We start from the raw sequence: 17,369 nt of genomic DNA, 5'->3' as shown, positions 1-17,369 counted from the left end.
ATAGGACTTGGCAGGGAGGAAAAATTGGCAGGACTTGAAGTTCCTAGTGTTTTTCTTTTTTAAAACAAAAACTGGAAAGTCCTTAGTATTTTGAGCAACCATTATCACAGCCGTGTATATAGTTTATTAAAGTGACAACTAATTGCATAATAAATTTTCACAATGGGAGAAAATTATTCCTATGTTAAGTTTACAAAAGCAAATAGTTTGGTAGAATTGTAAAAGCACAGTCATTAGTTTCATACTTGTACATTCCTTATTGGCTAAGCTTCTTGTTATTAATGAATCACTTAGCATCTTTTCCATGACTCATCTATTCTCAGTGCCGTACCTCATCTTGAAATATCTCTTTGTTCCTTCCCCCTCATGTATTTTCTGTTTGGTAGCTCACTCCAAGGGGATGTTTTCTTTCTGCTTCATAGTGGGGCTTTGATCCTGCAAACACCATGCACATCAGTAATTCCTGAAGTGAGTAGTCCCGTTGAACCTGTGGGACTGGTCAATAGGTACAGTTAATAACTTCTACAGGTTTGTAGGACTCAATGCAGCTGCTCTACAAAGTTTAGCTGCTAACCTTTGCAGCTGAATTAGCTTATGTTTAATTCAACACATTTCACATTCTGTTGTCTTCAAAAAATAAATATATCAGTTCCTGAAAAAGTCATCCTTCCTAGCCCACAAGAGAACATCTAAAGCTCAAAATAAGAAAAACGTGTGCATTGAAACACACAAATAAGGTCTGCAACACTGATAAAATGACAGCTGTAGCAAATTGTGACTCACCAAAAAACGATGCTTTAATCCAATGCCTGCTGTAATGTAAGGGGAAGTCTTCTGTTAACTTCACTGGTGGTTAGATCTTGTCCTCATTTAACAAGATAAAGCTAGATGCATCTCCAACTGTACATGAATCATGTGATAAGGATTTTTTTTGTGTGTTCAGTTTCTCAGCAAATGGCAAGATCCGTTGCATTGTTGAGTAAAACTAAATAGTGATGTTGTTTTTGTCATTGCTTTTTAATGAAAGTAAATATGGCAGTGAGTAAATGCAATTAGTACAGAATATACTGTGCTTCTTATAACAAATTAAGCATGACACATTGACCCCAAATTTTCATCATGTCTCAGCCTTTAACTGCAAATGCCAGAAACTCAGACAGTCTTTTCAAAGACAAACAACTTAAAGCAGCCAACAGCACCTTAAATTAAAGACTAAAGACTAGATGTTTTCTAATAATCAGACTTTCAGGGAAGCCGTGTGATGATACAACTGAGATTATGGCTTTAAATTTTTGCTGTCTTGTGCTACTGTACTTTGTAGTCTGCAGAACTGAAGGGACCCATATCTAGTAAAATGGAGAACAAAGGCTCTCCAACATTTTGCAAGTCTTCAGCTTTTTAGACATGAAACTCAAATTTAAAATGTGAAGCTCATTCCATGAACACTTACTGAACCTGGCCTTTTCTGTTACATGTCTATTACTCACCATCGTAATTAGAATGTTCCTGCAATGAGTCTAAATGTTTCTGTTAATGTTTTCCACTTCTGTCTGCATTCTTTTCGTATTGTTTCCTGCCATTAATGCAATAAAAATGTCAGCCACAAATACCAGATTCCTAATGGAAAAGCAAAACAAACTAAAACCACAGCCAGCGCCACAGCTGAGAAATATTATTTTTCTTCATATTCCAAATTTTTACTTGGCAAACAATTATTTGAGGTTGCATCTACAATATGCATTGTTAACTAACTTGCATACATTTTTCAGACTTGGAAGTCAGAGTTACTGACACTCACTGTGACTGTTACAGAGTGGTTTCATGCATACATTTGGGTTGTCTGATCAGAGAAAGATGCTATCTTGTTTAAATGAGAGGACCATAATTGGTACTCTTCACTTCTCCTGCTCTCGGAAAAACATCATAATGTTTAGTTCAAGATAAAATGAGGCAAGCATTAATTCTTTAATGTCCTCCAGCACACAGATGATTAATGAATTTATACTTTTATTTTGCTATGAGTTCCTTCCAGAAGAAGGATTCAAATACCTATTGTTAATGCAAGATGGATGTTTCTTGTAATGTGTCAGCTTATTGTACAATGCAATAAGTAACCTTTCTGAATATTTTTTTCTCATTACTTAAACTCTTCAAAGTTTCTGGCTATTCTTAAATATAATTAGATTAAGCATTTCTGTTTATTTTATTGACATGAAATTGCTGAAGAAGTTAACTTAGAAATCTGAATTCTGTATAGGATAAACTATCTGTGATAATGAAGTTACTAATCTATTTATTATAACATATATGTTTGAAGAACATATCCCCATATGTGCTGTTCCCTCAGCATACATAAAATAAAATAAAATAAAATAAAATAAAATAAAATAAAATAAAATAAAATAAAATAAATGTCCTCTTCCCCATGAAATCTGTAATCTTAAGTGCAATACAGGAGCAAAAATTGATAAAGATCATGAAGAAGCATTGAAATAGTAAAAGTCAGCATTCAGCAAATGGTTGCAGCTCCTATGAATATTTTAGTTATTCACTGAAGATTAGTTTTCTGAGAAACTCCTGAGTTGCTTCTGGTAGTGAAGGTAAAATTTACAGAAGAGATTATGTCATGGGTGATTTGACAATATACTCTTCTCCCATAAAACTATCTCTTAAGGAAGAGTGTGAGATGCAAAAGAGCAGGTTCTGTCTGCCAGGGTTAAACATAGACCTTAGATTATGCGGAAAAGCTGAGCATTTTCTGTCTATTAATTTCACCTTTCATTTTAATGCAGGTATTTTGATATCTATTGCCATATTTTTGAGACTCTACTCCTGCCCAGTTCGGTAGTGTAAACTCAGTCTGTAAACTCTTTGGATTAAGAGTAGTTTTCTTCCAATTGTCTGTGCACTTCTTGGTTCAGCTGAGCCTCTGTCTAGTTTAAAAACAATAGCAATAACTGAAAATAAGTATGTACCCTGAAGATGCCTTCAAATGTTCCTTTTTTTAATGTGAAACTGATGGAAAATGGCAGGAGGTTCAGAATACAATGGATCCACTATGCTTCCCTTGTTTAACTTTTCTTCTTCCTGAACCCCTTGGTGGTGATTCTGGAAGCATTGCAGCATAAGAATTGACTGCTACTGGAGAATAGCCCTGTTTGTTCATTAGAACTGCTTGTGGGGAAGCTTTGCTGAGACATGCTATACAGTGGCCAGATTTAGTCCAATGTGAGTCTCAGGTCAAAATACTGGATTTGAAAACCAATTATAACTGTACAAACAGATAGCTGAAATATCTCTCTGCCTTGTGCTCTCTGAGAAGAGCTGTGTGTGCAAGGCCAACGTGAGGAATGGTCTTTTACCCAGTCCCAGCTGCCAGCTCCTCTCCATGTCTGTGTACTGTCATTATTGCAGCCACCGAGACTGCAAAAGTATCTGGCGCACACAGGAGGACAGCAGTGAGACTGTAGAGGAAAATGTCAGAGTTGCCGATTTATCTTCTTCCCACCAATCCCTCTTAAAAAGAAACCCAAGAAAAAAAACTAAACCAAATGAGAACAAAACAAAAGCACCCCAAAACCTGCAAAGATGCTTTCTCAAGAGTCAGCTTAACAAGTTTTTGCACAGTGGTGTATAATTTGACAGCATATGATTAAAAAAAAATTAAGTCCAACTGAATGTTGTTTTAAAAGACTCTGCATAGACATTCCAAATACAGCAATACTTCAGTAGTTCCATCTGGATTTAGTCTCAGCACATCAGCAATAGCACTGAAACTTATTAACACTCGTGAAGTTGTGTTCAATATCTTTCATTTGAAAATATAAATGCAATGCCAAGCAAAGTAAAACTTGAAAATGTTATCCTTTATCTTCTCAAACTAATGGTAAAAAAAATATACAAATCTAATTTAGTTTGCATGAATGTATCATATTTTCTGGCCTCCCTATGTTGTTCCTCATTTTTCTCCAGCTGTAAATAATATGACTTAAATAGCTCAGTGAACCAGCTCTACTATTTATCAGTCAGAAAACATTGCAAATGATTGATGGGTTTTTATGAAAGAGGTAGCTGAGAATTTTTCTTCCAATTGAAAGTTTAATGTTTGTGGCAAATGGCAGGGGCAATGTAAATCCATAGGCAGAGAGAAAAATCTGCACAATCATAATTTTTAAAGGCTCACCTGTTTCTGTTTTCTCAGGTTTGCGAGTATTTAGTATATTTAAAACACGTGAGTTTTTAAGAAGTAATTTTTGCATGTCATGGTTGAGGTGCTTCTGAGAAGTGTATTGATTTTTAGGCACTGCTTACTGGCCTAATTGAAACCAAGAATGATGGAACAGGCCTCAACCATACAATGAAGGATGAGACAGGGACATCCAGGAGGTCTCCAGAATCACAATTTACTGCTAACAAGATACTTCACCCACTCTGATTTCCCCCATGAAAAAGGGAAAGGACTGCAGGCCCCATAAGTCTTGTGAGATTCAAGAAGACAATTTTGCATGACACCTTGGGAAACGTTAAGCCTTAAAACCTTAAATATTTCACATTTTCCTCCAGTGAAAACAGGAAGAGCCTTATTTGATTGAAAAAAATCAATTTGAAGCCTAGTCAGTTAATCTCATACATTGCCGCTTGTCGTGAGTTAGGAATGGTAATCTCCAGTGTAGTACTCTCACTAAAACCATGCTCTCTCCCTCCAATTTGAGGCATAAAGGGTAAAGATCACAGGCTGAGATTTAGTACAATTTACTGGAAACAGCAATGAGGTAAGAAAACAAGCATTAACAGCAACAATGGTAATGACAGAGGGTATTAGAAAAGAAAATATTCACACGGAAAATAGCCTCAGTAATAGACAATACCAGACAGCTTCCTCTGCCACATCCTCTCAACTAGAAGGAGCCCCTTCTCCCTGGAACAGTGTCCCCTCCACTGTCCCTGGCAATGGTCTGAGGTGGTACATAATAACCTCCAGGTCCTAGCCATGCTTCCTCCAGGCTACTGCAAAATCAACCCTGTTCTGGCCAGAACCAGGACACAGGTAGAACCGAATCTTATAAAAAGTGAAGTAACACCATATTTTAAATCTTTTATGTGATACACAAGTTCAGTACAGAGCAATAGAGAAGACAACATTGATGGAGATTACTACTTGTGATCCTTCTGCTATTTCTTTGTCAGATTTTACCCCATTTCCCTTTGTCAGGTACCGAGTTTATCATTCTCACTCCCTCATCAAATGAAGTTGTTCAACTACCAGGTTTACCTCTGCATGTCCTTTAATCTTATTTGCTCAGGTGAGTCATGAACACCATGCTTGCCTAGGGGTCCATTACCAAGATGGTCTGCCAGGAGGTAAATATTGGAAATGTTCATAATGGATGTTCTGTATTCCAGAATCCTGCTGGACAGAGCAGGCTAAGTGCTGTATTCAGACCAGGTTGCTTGGGGTTTTGTCTGTTAAGCCTTGAAAACCTCAATGATGGAGATTACACAGCCTCCCCTGAAAACTTTTGTGAAACCTGCCTTCTTCTGTTAGTCCATGTTGGAGCAGTAGGAAATAAAACCCTTGTTCTCTTTTAGTTACCAAATTGCCAAGTGTTTTTCTGAAACAATTGTATTAAAAAAAAAAAAAAAAAAAAAGTTAAGAGATCTAGCATTATTTAAATATTGACAGTATCACTTTAAAATGGTTGTGTTCTAAATGTTTTATATGAGTGCTGGGGAACAGGAACACATACACATACTCTCCCAGCTGGACTGGAAAATTTATGAACCTTGTACTTCTGGAATCATTGGTATCACTGTAAGGACAATAGTTTTACAAGAATTTGTATTGTGGTATTTTGTGGTTCTATTATTAGAAGGGTAGAAATTTGTTTGGAGTTTGTTTGGGTTTTTTTAAACAGAAAAAGCCTTTATTTTAATATTATCTTTTTATTTTTAGGCAAATAAGATCATACATACATCATATTCTCTTAAAATACTCCTTAAAGATAAATATTTTTTTTCTGTCTACAGCTTATCTTCGAGATAAATTCATTGCTAAAAGCATTTCTTGGACAACTGCAGAAGTTGAGAATGTATCTTGGAGTGGCTTTCCATTTCTTTCTGTGCAAAGCTTAAGCCCATGCAGTTGACTTTTTTCAGACATAATCCATTCAAATTAGCTTTTTTCTTCTTGTTGTCTTTTGTCAAATCAGCTATCGGCCTCTACCACCCCGTCCCTTAGCTCATTCCGGTTCCTAACTGCATTATTCACCGAGTCAACCACAGTTGGCTGACCACATTATGAAAAATTCTTGTGATCACAAGAACTTCCTCAGCTGCAGGTGATGACTCTGCTTCATAGCTCCCATCTGCTTACTCCAGTATTTTTTCTGAATCTCAGTGGTAAGCATCTCAGTCACCTTTTTCATCACTTTTAACATCAAACTCTCCTCTCCTCCTCCTGCTCTTTCTAGTATTTTGGGCCCTAAACAGTTAACTGTTCTTTTTTGGTGGTTGGGGTTCTGTTTGCTTGTTTTTGTTTGTTTTTGTTTGTTTGGTTTGGTTTTGCCTCCATAGCTGTGTACTCTCTCCACTTTTTGTGATTCCTTCCTCTATTTTATCTTCATTGTAATTTTTCTAATTTACAGCTCTTCCAAGATTAATTTTACAAATGTTTCATGCATAGTCAAGTACTGGAGTTCTCAGCCTATGGCAGATAGAAGGTCTGCATCTCATCTTGTCTCTGACAATGGCCAAAATTTTGGCTCCCTTGTCAGAAAAAAAAAAAAAAAACAACCAACAACCCCCCCCCCCCCCCCAAAAAAAACAACCCACAAAAAACCCCACAAAAAAACCCCCACAACACCCCAAACAACTCCCAAGCTTCCTTTTCTGATAATTTCTGTCATCAGTTAAAATCAAGGCTCCTTCAACATGTATTCAGAGCAACTATCTGGAGCTCCTCTTTCCGGCCTTCCTTTTTTTTTCAGGAGAAGGGATGACAAAATCCCTGATGGTTAAATTTTGGGTTGCACTCTGTTCTTCCCAGAAGTATCAGAGTATGCCCCTCCATAAATGCATCATTCCTTAAGCTATGGGAGAGACCCTTGATGGTTGCAGGATTTTTTGACCCTGTGATAGTAAATGACTCTTCAGTTTATGTTTTGTAAGCAAATATAAATTAAGAAGGTCCTCTTAGAAATTATATGAATTGAATGTCCCCCCTTTTAAGGGCTGCGAACTCAAATCCTGCCCTTATGATGCACTGTTGCATTTTTTTTTTCTCTGAGTGACCCAGCTGGAGTTGTGCCTTTTCCTCACTAGGCTGCCAAGGAACCTTTGTGCTGAATCACTGACTATTTCTACTGTAATTGGCTTGGACTTCTAGGGTGAGAGGTGCACTGAATACCAGTGCCTCCTTTTTTGCCCACTAATTGTTTTCTATGCCTCATGGGGCATTTTCTTCAGATTTTCAGTGCTCCTGTAATATTTAATTTGGAGCTGGATACGTAGCAAAATGAAAATTGTTTCAATTTGGTTAATTTCTTAAGTGTTTCTTGTCAGTTTAAAGAAATTTTAAGCAATCTGTCTTCTTGATGAAGAGGTAGTTTTAAACTAAGAACTTCCTGAAGGTGACCAACTATCAAAAAACATACTCAACTTTTTTTTGTTACAGCTGTTCCAGCCAAGATTTGCATTTATCCCTTTATTGGTCCTTTCAGAATAAACAAGAAATAATGGAATAGTTGTGCTTACAATGCCCTATTCCCCACTTCCCAAGCAAATCAAGGGTGTCTCTCTGCAGCAGAAGGATAAGGTAAAGTTGTGACTAGAGCCATTATGTGGTGTAAGAGGAAGGTGATAAGAATCAGTGTGCTTTTTGCTGAAGAGCTGTATTTCAGACTACTCTTTCTATAGCAAAAAAATCAGAGTTTTTTAGCAGATGGATCAATGCTATAGTGTAGTTTGATTTCCATTGTGTTGGCATTGTTTCCACAAGATTACTTGACATCCCATTGCTGTAGGCCAATGTGTGTGCACTAACACACTTGCCAACTAAAATTACAGGAGGCAAAGGATGGGGTCAGAGGCAGAGGTGCAGGCCTGGCTGCAGAAGCATGATTGTTCTATGAGAAACACAACACCTTCTCTTACAGATGGAGTGATGGGCATCACCCAGATTTTGGGGAGGTCTAGGGACAGAAAATATTAGGAGCCTCTGTGACCTCACTGGCTCATCAGTGCTGAAAAATCAATCTATGTGTGATTTGCAACAACAAAAAAGGCAAATCTTTTGCAGAGATAAAAGCATAAAAAGTGGCACTGAAATGCCTCCTGTGAGAGGGTTAGAAAGACTCCCTTGGTTGTAGGTCCCATCAGGTTTTGTCTCAGTTCTCTCAGTTCTCTCTCTCATTTCTTCTCAGTTCTCTTTAAACTGTAGAATACCTCCTTTTTAGTCAAGTTTTACCTGTTTTCTTAGGAGTGTATCTTTTGAAAATCTGCCTGAGAACATCCAATCATTTCAAAGTGCATTTCCTTGAGAAGAACTCACATAGGGAAGAAAACCCAAAACAAACAACAAGTCTTGTCTGATAGAGGAAATCCTTCACTATTCATAAAATATTTGGATTATTTGGGAAAAGGGGAAATTGCTAAGGATTAGGTTTACAGCACATGAGCATGTCTCAGAAGTGCTACTCTGTAAAGCTTGTCAAGGAAAAAAAAAGAAAATGAATCCCAGTAGACTTGCAGGGTTTTGCATCCTGTAGTTTATTACATTTGTCAGTAAAAGCAGCAAAGATTATGGAAGATTTATTTATGGTAGATTTATTAATTTTATGAAATCCTGGCACAAAGGATTGGTGGCCCTCTGATAGAAAATGAAGTGAAACTGTTTTGCAAAAGACAAATGTGTACTTGTTTGTAACTTGAAAAGTTATTATTGCAGCAAACCTGTTGCAAATAAATCGCTCTAGCTAATCTCTTGGAAGTTACTTGCTTACAGTCAATGGGATTATGTTTTATGTCTCCCTATGTAACAGAAGGTCCTTGGTTTCAATGAGTATTCAAATTCTTTGGGGCAGTATACAGAATTAGAACAGCTAAACATAACCAGTTTGGAAAAGTTTCCTGTTGCTGTTTTAGCCTTTGTTATTTATTCCTTAAAGGCGCACTGCTAAAATGAAGGTTCATTTTCTTTGCTTTCAGTATCTCATCCTTTGTACAAGGTGTTCTTTGGAAGACTGCATAATATTTGATCCTTTTCAGAATCTGCCATCTGTATGTTGAGAGGAAACTGAGACAAGGACAGTAAGTTGTGCTGTAAGAGGTGTTAATTGAAACATGATGATTAGATCATTATCATGTATGACAAAAATACAGCCATTGAGATCTGAATTGCCAAAAATCTTTTCTCAAAGTTATTAAATCATATCCATCTGAAAGCAGTTGTAAGCTACTTGCATAAAATCACCTCAAGGACTCTGTTCTGATCTAATAGGCAGGTACTAGGCACATTCCTGACTAGGTACCTTCATCAAAAAGATAGCAGTTTCACATGTCTCTAAATAATTTGGCACTTTCAGTCAGTATTGGTAATAAAGTTCTGGTTTTTCTTAGAAATTCTTCTCCATAGGAGAAAGCTAATGCCTGGGCAAAATGCTCAAAATGACCTTGCTTTTCTCTTTGAAAGAAGCAAGGAAGTGTCCATTCTGGTATTGCAGTATGTCCTTAGTAATCATAGCAGTCTATTTTATCTTTGTCACAAGTAGTAATTACTTTTATTCATACAAAATTTAAAAATAAGTTTGGCTTTTCATTTGTAGCAATGTTAAACATTTTTTTGCATAAACCTAATTGCAAAATACAGGTCTGTTTTGCCTAAGATACTTTAATGGATCTATTATTATTTCATCAAAGCAACAGATAAAATCATAAACCTCATCTTGGGAACCACTTAAGAACTGTTATCCCCATTTCACAGGGACAAAGAGCAATTTCCCTAAGGTCACAATTACTGAGTTCCTTGTCCTTGAATACATACTCATCATTGAGTCATTCTTTCTCCCCTGCAGAGGAGAAATGACTTGTTCCAGGCTCTGGTTTATCACTGCCTCTTCTCCTGCTCTTTATGTCTGATCTCTAAGAGCCTGTTCTCTGCAACCCAGGGACATTCACAGCTCACAGATGTGGCTGGCTAAACATCCCCACTCTCTGTGGTTTGCATTCTCATTGCACCTTGCTCTCACCTGCCCTAGTTTGTTTTGGAAAGGAAACAGGATATACCAGTGCAAATGAGCCAATGGCATGCCTAGCCAGACTGTGGTCAGTATGAAGAGTAGGGCTAAGTAAGACACATACCATGAAGGGAAGGTACTCACTAAGTGTAAAATTCTCAAGCCTGTTGCAGCCAGGCAGATTGGCATGGATCATATAACAAGTTTATTGTTGTTCTAGAGGAAATTTTATTGGTCATATTAGTTATAATGCTGTAGCTGCTCTAAAAACTTCCTCTCTCTATGCTAGTGTTACTGAGACCTTCACAATAACCTAAGAGTTAAGTCATCAAATAGGATCATCACTCATTGCAGCTGAGGAGGCTGGGTTGTTTAAGCAGATGCTGAAATGGTTTGGTGGATCACAATCACAAAGAGTAACTGCTTTATGTAAAGCTGTATAGCAAGTGAGTGCTAGAATTTTATGTTTCTATCTAATGGTTGCTCCCCATCAGATTTGTACTGGGAATGTCAAAGATGTTATTTGATAAGAATCAGATTTTTTTGAGAAGGTAGCAACCTGAAACCATGTTGTTAATATCCTCCATGTGGACAGCAAGCACCCGAGAATCTTAGTGTCTTAAAAATGGAAGTGACTGTATGTTTGCTGTATATATCTATATCTATATCAATATCTATATCTATCTATCTATCTTGCAATCATCTCATTGTAAATGCAAGTGTGAATACATCTATATAATACCAGTACACCTTGAAGATCAGTCTCCTAATAGACCTTCACTGTTTATACCACTTAATTTAAAATTTCCAGATCTTGGAAAGATGTTGATTTCAATGTATTCCCATTCCTATGCTACCGTACTATAGTGCAGTCAAGGAATTTTTCCACATGGTCATGTCACTGTTATTACCATTGATTTTGATGTATCTGGATGAGAATTCAGATGTGGATGAACATAAGCACTTCTCCTAAATTATAATAGCATTTTCTTCCATTATTTTTCCATAGATACAGTTGCTTTCTCGTTCCCCCTTTCTTTTTCCTTCCTTTCTTAAGAACTTTCTTTTAGCTGCAGTTTCTCCCTGAAAGGTTATTTTCAACTTGGTACTAGATTGAAATGAAAATAGCACATTATTTGTGCTATTCATTAACATTTTTATCTCGACCACAAATAAAGGATTTTAAGTCATCAGTGATTTACTTTCCTGACATTATCAGTTTGTGGCCTCTCAGAAAGGGGCCTTATTTCTGTACTCAAAGAAATGAAAGGCAAGATTTACCAAAATATGTTGGTTCCTAAGTTATTTTTTACAATCCTTTAAATTGATTTTACACTATGCTTAAATGACTAAATATTTCTTGAATCTGGTTCTAAATCTTTTATTTCAAAGCGTCACTGTTTATGGTCTTTAAATGTGGATAGCGAGAGTCAAAGCTTAATTTAAAAACTCAGATCTGAGCTCCACCAAAAACTGTACTTGTTGTAAAATATAAGTTAGTATGGGTGGAATTAATTGTAAAATATGAGTTAGTATGAGTGGAATTAAGGAAATCATCACTGCTTTCATTAAAAATAATTTTTTAAAAATCAGAATATTCCTTTATGTCTTTGTCAATCTATAAACATCCAATGTGAGCATCTTCTGTGAAACTTGTGTGTTTGCTTGTATACAGATGTACGGATTATCTGCATGCTGTTGTTTGCTATAGATTTCAACAGCATTTTCCACGTGTCATGGGAAATACGCCATATAAATCAGATGTGTTCTCTGAACAGAACAATTATTTTAAGATAATTCAGACTGATATTGTATAATATTTTCAAAAGGATTCATAAGTCTTTACAAAAGAGATCATCTGGAGCACAAAAATACTAATTGGGACAAACTTTTCAATGTTGATAAGTGATTTGGTTTTTTGATTTTGGTTACCCATTTGAAGCTATATTAAGAACTGAGCTTCAGAGAGTGCAATTTCTTTCAATTAGGGCTACCACAATCAGGTCAGATCTAATAGTAAAAGCATCCTGAGCTCCTACGCAGTCATTTGTGAAAACTGTGGTCTTATTTCTCTCTAGTCATGTTATTAGTCAAAGCTGGTTGAGAATAAAGATGGAGAGGAAGCATTTGCTCTCCTGGATTAGTCTGTTGCAGTGCTGTGCTCATGAAGCTGACTATGTAGACTTTTTACATAAAAGAGTCAACTCCTCTTGGTTGACCTAGGAGCATGAATAAAGATGCATTGGCCAAGTTTTTCCTTTGAGTCACTCAAGGAAACAGCATTTGGATTCCCCTGACAAGAAAGGCTGTTTCTCATATCTGATACAGAAGTCAGTGGTGCTCTAAGATTGCTGTTGCATGTACATAAATGGTATGGTTTCCCTGAAAGTTCAAAATAATGTAAAATGAAACAAGTCCACTGTATTTGATTTCTTGATCTGATTCCAGTTTCATTTGGTTTGTGGTCAGCCTCTAAAGAAGACTGGATGACCCAGGCAAAAATTATAAAAAGTTCTCTCTATGTATTAAATTGGCATTACATCTTTCATCATGAATTGAGGTTCTGTTAGCGCTTTTAGGAATCATTAGTGCTGTGCTGAATTTTCCCACACCTGCTTCAAACATGTTGGTGAAGTGCACGCTGCAAAGTGGGGTTACTTGGCTTAACATTAAGGATAAATCTCAGCTGCAGAGATCTAAAATATCCAGAAGAAGAATTCAACAAATGTGGTCAATTTAGTCAGAAACACTTGCTAACCTTTGTCTCAAGCATTACTTTCAGTGTAAGATGTGCAACTGGCCAGCTTTATGGAAGAAATAGATGAGGGAGTACATTGATTAATGAACAAACAGGAAAATGTAAATAGTGAGGAATAGCAGACATTTAGAGTATTCTATATTTAAGGTCAGTAAAAGGTTTTGGAGAAGGAGTGGAAAAAGGAGCAAGTGAGAATAAGGTTTAGGCTTCAGTGGAAAATACTGTGGGGAATTGTGGGATTTGGGAACAAAAAAGAGCATTAAAAGTTGATGAGTAATTGAGCTATATGGGATAGATTATCTCATGGTGTATTAAGTTCCTTGTGTTGATTAACCTCAAGATGTTTAAATAGGCATTGGTAAATAGGAGACCAGGGAGAGGGATTTGGGAAAAATGGGGCAGTATGGATAAGAAGAGGGTGGGATACTGGAGCTAGATGGTGAGTTGCTAGAGGCTGTAAAACTGTCATGGGGAAATATTGGCTGTTCCTCCTGTATTCTCTCATGCCTTCAAGAGCATCTACTTTTAACCATTTTCAGAGACTGGTCTTATGTACTAAGACATTATGAATGTTTTTCTGCTTTTATGTTAGCTTTTATAGTCTCTGTGAAAGGGAGAAGGTTTGTCCACGTGTGGTTATAGCTGGCAAACGTGGCCAAAGAGTAGTGCCAAGCAGAGAAATATGGAAATGGCTTAGCTGGAAAGGCAGACTTCTCTGTAGTAACACGTGATTGGTGAGGCCACCTTAGCATAAGGGCAGAGAGGAGTTAGAAAGTGCTGGGATTAGAAGATAAAGATGGGAGTCATTATCTTCTCCTCTAGAATATTTAATCCCGTTCTCTAGAAGAGTTGTGTTTTCCCAAACACAAATCTGTTTTTGTGATATCCTGAGTATAAAGAACATTTCTTGCCACAACCCACTGCACACCTGATCCAACTCCTTTCACCTCCTTCACAAGCTAACTTTGCTCTTGGATTTACTAATGCTTTCTGGCATAGGGATTTGCTTCAGTATTTCAAAATAGAGAACTCTTGATTAAATGGTACTGCTTGTGTTAGCACTGCAACCACAACCACAAAAATTAGATTGAAACAACAAGTAACTTCATCAAACAATCTAGCTTTTTTTGAAAAGTGTGTTTACCTCCAGCATTTTCAGTACATTTTAACAATATGGGGATTTTAGTATTTTGTTAGCAAGATGTCTTTTGACTGGACAGCCCTAAGAAGATGAGCTGTATGTAGAATAATTTCTGAAATACTTCCTCCACATTTGTGTTTGGCAGTCTGGTATCTGCCTGCTCTACATACCCATGGGAAGAAAAGATGCTGGGGGCCAGCTGGTTCTAGAGGCTTGCCAATGGGATCTGTGTCATATCAGCAGTGTCAGTCATTCACCTTTGGGAATAGTATATAATGTGTACATCCACAGAAATGAGAAATATTACAGAAAATATTATATGCAAAGGTATACTTTAAATTTTAAAAGTTTCAAACCTCTGTGTCTTTGTAACGTTAAAATGATCCTAAGAGGCTTAGCAGAAATCTCAGGTTGTTTTTCAGTTCTAAGTTTGTGTTCTATTTATTTGAAGGAGGTGCCGAATTCATTACATTCATCACAATTGTCTCTGCCTTCAAAGAGTAACTAAGCCATGCTAAGCAGTACTGGAGCCACTAAAATCTCAATAATACTTTCTGATAGCTAGTCATTATTTAATTTTAATTGCATTATATTGTGCAGACATAGTTCAATAGAGTACCTAAATATCCCGATCAAGATCAGGGCTATGATATTCAAGAGTTTGCAGACGGAGGCCAACATGTGTTTTCTACCACATTATGGGAAACTGTTTCCACCCAAGAGTTAGCTAAGAATTTAATCCTGCAATTAGTATGCTCTCTGCCCAGAAAATATCACTTGCAGCATGGAAAGACAGATGTATTTTGGATTAGAAAGAAATCTTTCTCACCACAGAGTAATGCGCAATTTATCAGATATAACTTGGGACAGTGGTTCATATTCCTCTGAAGCATCTCTGGGAGACAGAATATAAGGAAATTATTGTGTTTCATTCCAATACAAAGTGAGGCCATTCTCTCAGTCACTGTATAAACAAATAGTAAGCAGTGACTGGAGTTCCTAACATTTCATAATCTAAATAGACAAATCTATCACAACTGTACAGGAAATACAAAGATATGGCAATGGAGTATGACTTGCCTGTGATCACAGATTTGATCAGTTAAAATCCAATTGTTTGAATTCCCAGCTCAATAGTCTGTACTATGGTTGACCTTACTATTAGATGATGATTAGTTTCTTCTGATGAGTTTCATGTATTTTCATCATTTTACTTTGTACTTGGTGTTGTTTCTCTATCAAAATTGCCCTACAGAGAATAAGCTTTGGGAGGAGCTGGAAACTAATGACACTAGTTATGTGGAAAAGAACAAAACTGTAATAGATCTATAATCAAAGTAGATTTAAATCTTTCTATCCCATAGCAAGCATTTTTTCTTGCCAGAATGTAATACATACATGCTGTATGTTTAAAAAGTGTACCATTAAGGATTCCTTTAAACAAAAATAGCATCTGCTTTGAAATTAATGAACATAATCTGTAACAGGTACATATATAAAGCATGAAGTAATTCCTGGCATTCTTCTGTTGATATACTATCTGAAAGTTAGGAAGAACACATTAGAATCCAAGAAAGCTACACAAATTATTTGATTTTATGATTTTTTCCCTGCAACTAGATGAACAAACATTACAAACAGGCCCTACACCTGTAAGATCTAGTTATAGGGCAGGTAACTAGGGAATTACTCTGGTTTAAAATTAAATCTGCACATTGAATCAGTCTGAGAACAGCTGGCTTAGAAATCACCCTGAGAATCAGAATAATCTATGAAAGGTATTTGTGTTAGTATTAAACATTTTTGTATGCTCAGTATTGAAGATAGCCTCTGAGCTTTGTGGATTAGGAAGTGGCTAGTATGGCTTTCTGAAATTGGGCTGCCTTGTTAGGAATGGAAAGCTCAATTAAAATTTAGTTATGGGAAACCTATGGGAGCCCTTGTGATTTACTGCTGCACAATGCAAGTTCATATTTTAAAAGACAGAGTTTTCAGTCAAATCTGTGTAAAAGTTATTAGCAAATAAGGTTCTGGTCATTTCTGCAGCATTTAATTTCTTTTTAGACAAGAGCTATATACTGATAGGTAACTGTATCTGATAAGAAGTAGAAAGGCAAATAAAAAAATAAACTGTTCTTTTATAGTCAAATACAAATAAAATTGAAAGACTAACTAAAACACAGACTTTGAAAAGGTATTTCTGGATAGAAGGAATCAGTTCCTCATACTGGAATTGTAATCTGATGTTTAGAGTGATGATTAGACTTCATTAAATTCCGTGTTCAGGAGCAATCTACCAGCACCATGGCAGAGCAGGCATTCACTTATTCAGCATCTCCAGCTCCAGTGTCATTATGTGAATCCTATTGTTTCAACAAACTGCCATTGACACAGCTACTTTTAATCCATGCTTTTATATATGCTACTGCAGCCTGAGTATGGATGCTTTTTCCTTGGATTTTCCTTAAGATTAGGCCTGTAAAAAATAATTTACATGACCTCAAAAAAAGGAAATTATGAGAGAAAATTGACTAAAAGCAAATCAACCAAAAAAACTAAAATTAAATGGAAAGGAAACCCGTTAGTATGGACAAATGTGCCCACACACAGACTTGCTCAAAGTAATTATATGAACTAAACCCAACTGTTATTGTGATAAAAGTTGATTTTTTTGTTGTTCTTTTTGTTTCTTGCTTTATTTATTTATTTATTTATTTATTTTAATTTTGGTTTGTGGGTCGTGTGTGTGTGTGTGTGTGTGTGTGTGTGTGTGTGTGCAGAGAAGCAGTAGAATCTTTGGCAATAAAAATGCAATTGTTCCTGTGGTGCAAATATTTACAACCAGTCTAAGGCCCCTTCAAATTGCCAGTGCAGTGTAAAGGAGACACAGCATTACTGAAAATTAAGTCAGAGATAGCAAGACCAGAGGCAGCAAGGCCTTTCATATTTTATATGGATTTTTAGGAGACAGCACTTGCCAATTGTATGAGGTAAAATAAAGAAGAGTGCTTGAAAGGTTTGCAGTGAAAAAGCAGATTGCTGAAAGCAGAAGAAATACATTAAATGAAAATCCACAAAAACAAATGGCAAAGGATAAAAGGTGAGGGGCTGTGTAGGAGGGAAGTGCAACTGATGATCCCAGACATTTGGTGATGGAAAAACTCCATTAAAACTAAGCACCTGCTGCTTAAGATTTGGGCTTCAAAATTAAAAACCATGTCAGTAAAAGTATTTTGCT

The 17,369-nt window shown here is 36.5% G+C and overlaps 1 protein-coding gene across 4 annotated transcripts in view; it reads left to right on the top strand.

Moving 5' to 3' along the window:
* Positions 1-17,369, top strand: part of SUGCT (succinyl-CoA:glutarate-CoA transferase) — a 317,512-nt gene that overhangs the window by 287,090 nt on the left and 13,053 nt on the right. The window contains exon 14 of one of the 4 annotated variants that reach the window (XR_014589484.1): positions 9,205-9,306. The exons of the other annotated variants lie outside the window; for them this stretch is intronic. The gene's annotated coding sequence lies outside the window, so the exon portion shown is untranslated. The remainder of the gene's footprint in view (positions 1-9,204; positions 9,307-17,369) is intronic. 4 annotated transcript variants of the gene reach the window in all.

Source organism: Zosterops lateralis (assembly GCF_965231275.1).
Source record: "Zosterops lateralis genome assembly, chromosome: 1".
NCBI lineage: Eukaryota > Metazoa > Chordata > Aves > Passeriformes > Zosteropidae > Zosterops > Zosterops lateralis.
This window is presented reverse-complemented; position numbering and strand designations above follow the sequence as displayed.